The sequence below is a fragment of the Monodon monoceros genome, unplaced genomic scaffold, assembly GCF_005190385.1.
Source record: "Monodon monoceros isolate NGI ecotype Baffin Bay Population unplaced genomic scaffold, NGI_Narwhal_1 Super_Scaffold_2, whole genome shotgun sequence".
Taxonomy (NCBI): domain Eukaryota; kingdom Metazoa; phylum Chordata; class Mammalia; order Artiodactyla; family Monodontidae; genus Monodon; species Monodon monoceros.
Genome location: NW_021703776.1, coordinates 73676494 through 73682366, shown reverse-complemented (window position 1 = coordinate 73682366; position 5873 = coordinate 73676494).

Genomic DNA, 5873 nt, shown 5'->3' with positions numbered 1-5873 from the left:
CATCTCCACCAAAAAAGGAAAGTACTAGTAAGCTTGATCAGTGGTTTGCAATACATGTACCATTTACAAAAATAATGGGAAAGCCTTAAATGTGTCCTAACTCACATTGGAACATAATAACCATAAACAGAGTAAAAGAGCTGCTTCGGAGGTTATGTGGCCTATTTGCCAATATCCATATAGTGGGAACTTCCTTGCTTGTCACCCAACTGTCTTTTCCCTTTGGCTCTGACTTATGATTGGGAGGTGTCTGAGACAATTTGCTACCAGGATTTTGATTCTTTTTTATCAGTATTCATTTATGAGAAGATTTGTTATTTTTGGCACTCTACTTGCTCAATCCCTTTTATTTGAGTATTCAAATATCCCCTTTACAATGATCTGTAAAACAGTGATAAAACTATCACACAGGGAGCATGAAGATTGTACTTTACTTACCAACAGCACAAAGAACCTTGCTTTATATCAAGTAAATATTACTAGCCAAATTGAAAACTTCATAATCTGTGGAGCAAGTGTCAATTGACATTTATGATGAAGAAAATCATAATGCCTCCCAGGAATACATGACTTTTCTTTTAAACAACAGCACAGTCACACTTATATTTCTCTGCAGTGTTTCTGTTGTCTGGGTGTGCGGGGAATTGTCAGGACTCTTACTTGCTGAGAGTTTCTGCTGAAGAATAGCATAGTTTTCCTTCATCTGTAATTGGGGAGAATCTGATTGTCTAAGACCAGAGGTGGTATAAGTTAATGGCTTTGGAGAGTGCCATAGGAGATGTTTGGAGGGCTCCTCTGTCTTCACAGGGATTAAATATTCAGACGTGGCTTGAAATGCTGATCTAGGAGATTTGGAATGGAACTTGGAGGGAAAAAGAGGCAGTTTCCATCAGCCAGTATGTTCATTCGCCCCACATCAAGTATGATAGAATGGTGAGGGCCGTGAACAGCATTAAGTAGACTCGTGCTTGAGAGAAGTGGGTACAGTTGTGACAAGTTAAATGAAAGTGATTTTGTTGAAATTTTTGTTCAGCTGAAGGCAAAGCAGACTTGCCGCTATTCAAAGAGAAGGAGATTGAGAAGACTGTTGCAGCCGGGGTGGGTTCAGATGCTCAGAAAAGAGAAGGAAATACTCCATTTTCTCTCTCCAGGGTTTGTAAAATGGGATAGGTTGTATTTTGATCAGTATTTTAAAAAATAAACCAATTTCAAGAAAAGGTATTATTTGGGTGGTCTGGGGATAAAGGACTAAACCTTTAGATATTGTAGCACATTTTACACATGTTGGCCAACTTGGAAAGCACTCCTCTTGGGCGTTTCCTGAGCCATCACTTTCCTCACTAGCACAGATGGAAAGAATGGGTCAGCTTTTCACAAAACTCTCAGGGGTTTCTGTGTGTCTAGTATATCGAGTATTATAGGATTTTAATCTGTTCGGATGAGAAGCAATGAATACTATTGTATTATAAACACTTAAAAAAATAGACAGGAGACCACCACCTAAAATCCTTCCACAGTCTGTTGGTGATCTGCTCACCACTCTGATAGAAAAAGAAAGAAAGAAAAGAAAGAAAGGAAAGGAAAAGAAAAGAAAAAAAAAAGAAAAGAAAGAAAGTGGTTCCATCAAAAATGGTGCAGTCTTCATCTTGGCTATTTTAAAATAAAGATTTATCCCAATATGTTTTTCAGGTACTCTAACTACCTCCAGATGAAGCCCCTGAAACATTATGAATTTGGATATGATGTGAATTTGGATATGATGTAAATTTGGACATAATGTGATCAGTGATTGGCTAGCTCTCACCAGACCTCTTATTTCATTAACTTAGCAAATTGTTGCCCCGACATTTATGCAACTGAAGTTTCTGGACCCCTCTCATAGTGTATGATGGGTTTTTACTGTGTTGTGAAACTGTGCTTCAGAACTAAACACTAAAGCCTAGGACCCTATATATTCCTCATTTTCCTCCGAATATATGTGGAAAGGAAGAAGTTATTGTAGGGATTATCAGATTTATAGACATGATTCAGATGGAAGAATGGTAATGATAGTAGTGAGACTGAGCTCAACTTTCTTTGAAGACCTTGCTTCTGTGGGAAAGAGGTGAAGAGGACTGGAGGGATTGGTGGTGGGTACAAGAACCTTGATTTTTCTAATTTAAGGTAATTTTCTTCTTTGAAAATTTGTCTCTTCCAGACTAACTCATTTGCGGGTTGGCGGGGGGCGTGGATAATGCTCAGTTTTTCAAAGTTTCTTCCCCTCCCCTTTTTCCTTCTCTTCTGGCCAGATGGCATTTGGGCACCAGGAAACTTTTAAAACCTCATGGTGTCAGAGGGAGGGTTGTCTGGTCCACATGCCGACCTGGGGTGTTCTGTAGCATCTCTGGGTGTTTCGTTCTCTGTGGGCTTTACAGTACTCTAAAGCAGTGCGTTCTATTTGTATTTAGGGCAAGTCAGCAGCTGTTGCTTCTGATGTCTGTGATCCCTGTCGTGGCATCTGGCTACTTGCCTGAAGAATCCATGAATCCATACACCTTCTCAACATTTCTACTGGTTCCCTCTGTGGGGAACTTCTGGACCTCTCCTTGACTTGCATAAATCTTGGAGAAGCAGGAGCAAATACTCACTTGAGTCCTCTCCTCACCTGAACGCAGATAATTGCTGTTTCTGTCCAACAGCAGTTACCCCATGTCAATGCAGATCATTTTGGTACCAGCTGGGAAAAGAAGTGTAAATCCTATTTGCCCTCAGATCTCTCCACCTCTCCTTCCCTCCGTCCCGTCCCCACTCCCAGTCAAGGTTTTCACCTTGGGAAGGGGCAGGGCCAAAATATCAGCAGAGTCTCCACACTCACTTCATCTTTCCTTCTCTCCTCTCACCACCCTCCGTGCTGTCACCCCCTGTGTGACAAGAAATGGCATCTTAAAAGATCACAATGTACATCCTTTCTTTCCCATGGTTTGTAGCAAATCTCTATGCTTTATGATTCTTGATCTTTAAAGGGAAGCTTTAGGAATTTAGGAAGCCCTTTTCTTTCTCAGGTGCAAGCCTGTTACAGGAAGACTGAGCTTCCATGAGCATCTTTGCCTAACCTTTTAAAGTTTATTTTGAAACTTAAAAATGAACGCTTTCTTCTTTGTTCTTGGCTGGTCTGCTTATGCTCTGAAATAATGGCCACTTCATCCTTGACAGGTAAATGGTTGGACAACAGGAATTACCCCAAAAGTGAAAATTATATCAGATGATATTTCAAAATACCCTGTTACGCAGTTATTTACAACTTGCAGTTATTTCCAAGCATAAGTATATTCTTTTCCAGGGACAAGCATTGCGGGCAAGTTATAAGAAATGAAGGAGTATTTAGCGAAGGAGTGAAATTATCCTATGAAACAAGTTTAAAGTATATCGATTCTTCTGCTTTATTTTTTTTATAAATTTATTTATTTTTGGTTGCATTGGGTCTTTGTTGCTGCACGCGGGCTTTCTCTAGTTGCGGTGAGCGGGGGCTACTCTTCGTTGCCGTACCCGGGCTTCTCTTCGTTGCCATACCCGGGCTTCTCATTGCAGTGGCTTTTCTTGTTGCGGAGCATGGGCTCTAGGCACACGGGCTTCAGTAGTTGTGGCTCGCAGGCTCTAGAGCACAGGCTCAGTAGTTCCGGCGCACGGGCTTAGCTGCTCCGCGGCACACGAGATCTTCCCGGACCAGGGATCAAACCCACGTCCCATGTGTTGGCAGGCAGTTTCTCAACCACTGAGCCACCAGGGAAGCCCCAATTCTTCTGCTTTTTACATCATATGGGTCTAATTGAAGAGCGGGCCTGGGAAATAGACTGGATTAATGTGTTGGCAGGTATCCCATGATAAGTTATGATGTTAAATTTATATGTTGATGATGTTATATGACTGATATTACTCCAACTCTCTCAAGACCTCTCTCTGGGATGCGGACATCTAGATTTGGTGACAGACAGCTGAGAAACAGCAGGACTGAATGACTCACCAGGAAGAATTCTAGTTAATCAGCTTCAAGTAGGGACTAATTTCCAGGCAACCATCTTTGCCGCCACTAGAGCCTGGAAATTCCCATTTATGGTCAATGTCAAGGTGATGGTGAAAATAGAAATTCGCTTTGAAACAGCCAAAAGCATTTTAATCTCTCCTTTCACTGCAGAGGGTGAGCACTTCTAAGCAGCAACTTGACTTGTTCTGAAAGGATCAAGAATATGTGCTTAGAGTGTCTGTGTTTTCTGATTGCTTCACAGGAGAAGTTTTTGTCTTAATAATTAGATTGAGACTTTAAGGGGAGTGGCCATGCCATAGGTATGTCTCTGAAAATGTCTAACCAATATTAGCTCTGTTCTAAATAAGTTGGTGTATTATACTCAATTAGTAGATTAATATTCTATAATTTCATGGTAGAAACTCACAGAGAAACTGTTTAAACTGATTTTGCATGCTATATAGAGAATTTCTTTTGAAGTTTACAAAGGGATGGACGTTAGGTAAGGAGGGAGAAGAAGGTTATATTCAGTGGGAAGGCCAGTGAGAGTGAGTGCAACGATTATGAGAGGGTGTTCACATCCATTTGACTATATTGGAGACAGGGAGTAGAAGTAGAAGCCAAATATTGGAATACTCAAAAGGAAGCAACAAAATTAGTAACGTGACATGATGGGAGCGGGTGAGGTCTATATTTCCACTCTTAGCTACATGGAAGATGAATTGGGCCCCAGTAGCACAAGAGAAACAAATAGGATGATATCTGGCTTTGGTGCCAGCTCTCCTTAAATTATTCAAGAAGACTCTAGAGTGTATCATGAGTGATTCTGATTGTTTTTTCCTGCCAATCTTGTTGTCTCTCCACCTCCACATGATGAATCCTAACAGTGGCTGCATGTGTCCTGTGTTGTTGCCATGACATCAACATGATATAGATGTTGTGGCTTGGCACCCAGGTCATGGTCCAGTCTCCTGCTTTTGATGTGCTTCTGATGTCCATAACATCCAACTCCTCTCAGTCCTATTGCTAAAGTGGATTTTATTGCTAAAATCCCACTTATATTACTCTCTGTTACTTGGTCCATGAAGCAGCAAGCTCTCTCTTCTCAGGGGCTTCCCTAAAATTATCACAGCCTATTTCCCCATGGGCTCTGACCACAAGTTGTAGGGGGCGAGGGAGAAAGCCAGAAAACAATCTTGATTTACACACTCTAAACTGTTGTATTAGTTATATACTGCTACATAACAAATTATTCCAAAACTTAGCAGCTTAAAAGAACAAGCATTTATTATCTCATGGTTTCTGCCAGTCAGGAATCAAGGCATGGCTTAGCTGGGTCCTCTGACCTAGGGTTCCTCATCAGGTTATAGTCAAGGTGTCAGCAAGGGCTGTGGTCTCATATCAAGGCTTACCCATAGGAGGGCTCAGGTCTCCTGTTGACCAGAGACACCATTTCCTTGTCAGGTTGGCCTGTCCTAGGGCAGCTCACAACATGGCGGCTGGCTTCTCTCAGAGCACATGAGGGAGAGAGTGACTGAGAGCCAGCAGAACATCAGTCACTTTCTTTTGTAAACTAATCTCTGAAGTGACAGCTCATCACTTGTGTCATATTCTGTCTGTTAGAAGCAAATCAGTTGGTCCAGGCCTCATGCAAGGGGGAGAGAATTACACAAGGACATGAATACCAGGAAGGAAAGATCACTGGAGCCATTTTAGAGGCTGCCTACCACAACTTTTGAGAATTTACCATCGTTTCAGGTGACCACATCCTTCTAAAATCTTGAGTTTCTTGTGCAAATACCAGACAAACTCAGAAAAATCTGAGCTTGTATAGGCCTTCACTCTCAGATTCATTCTACAGTTCCTTCAGAAA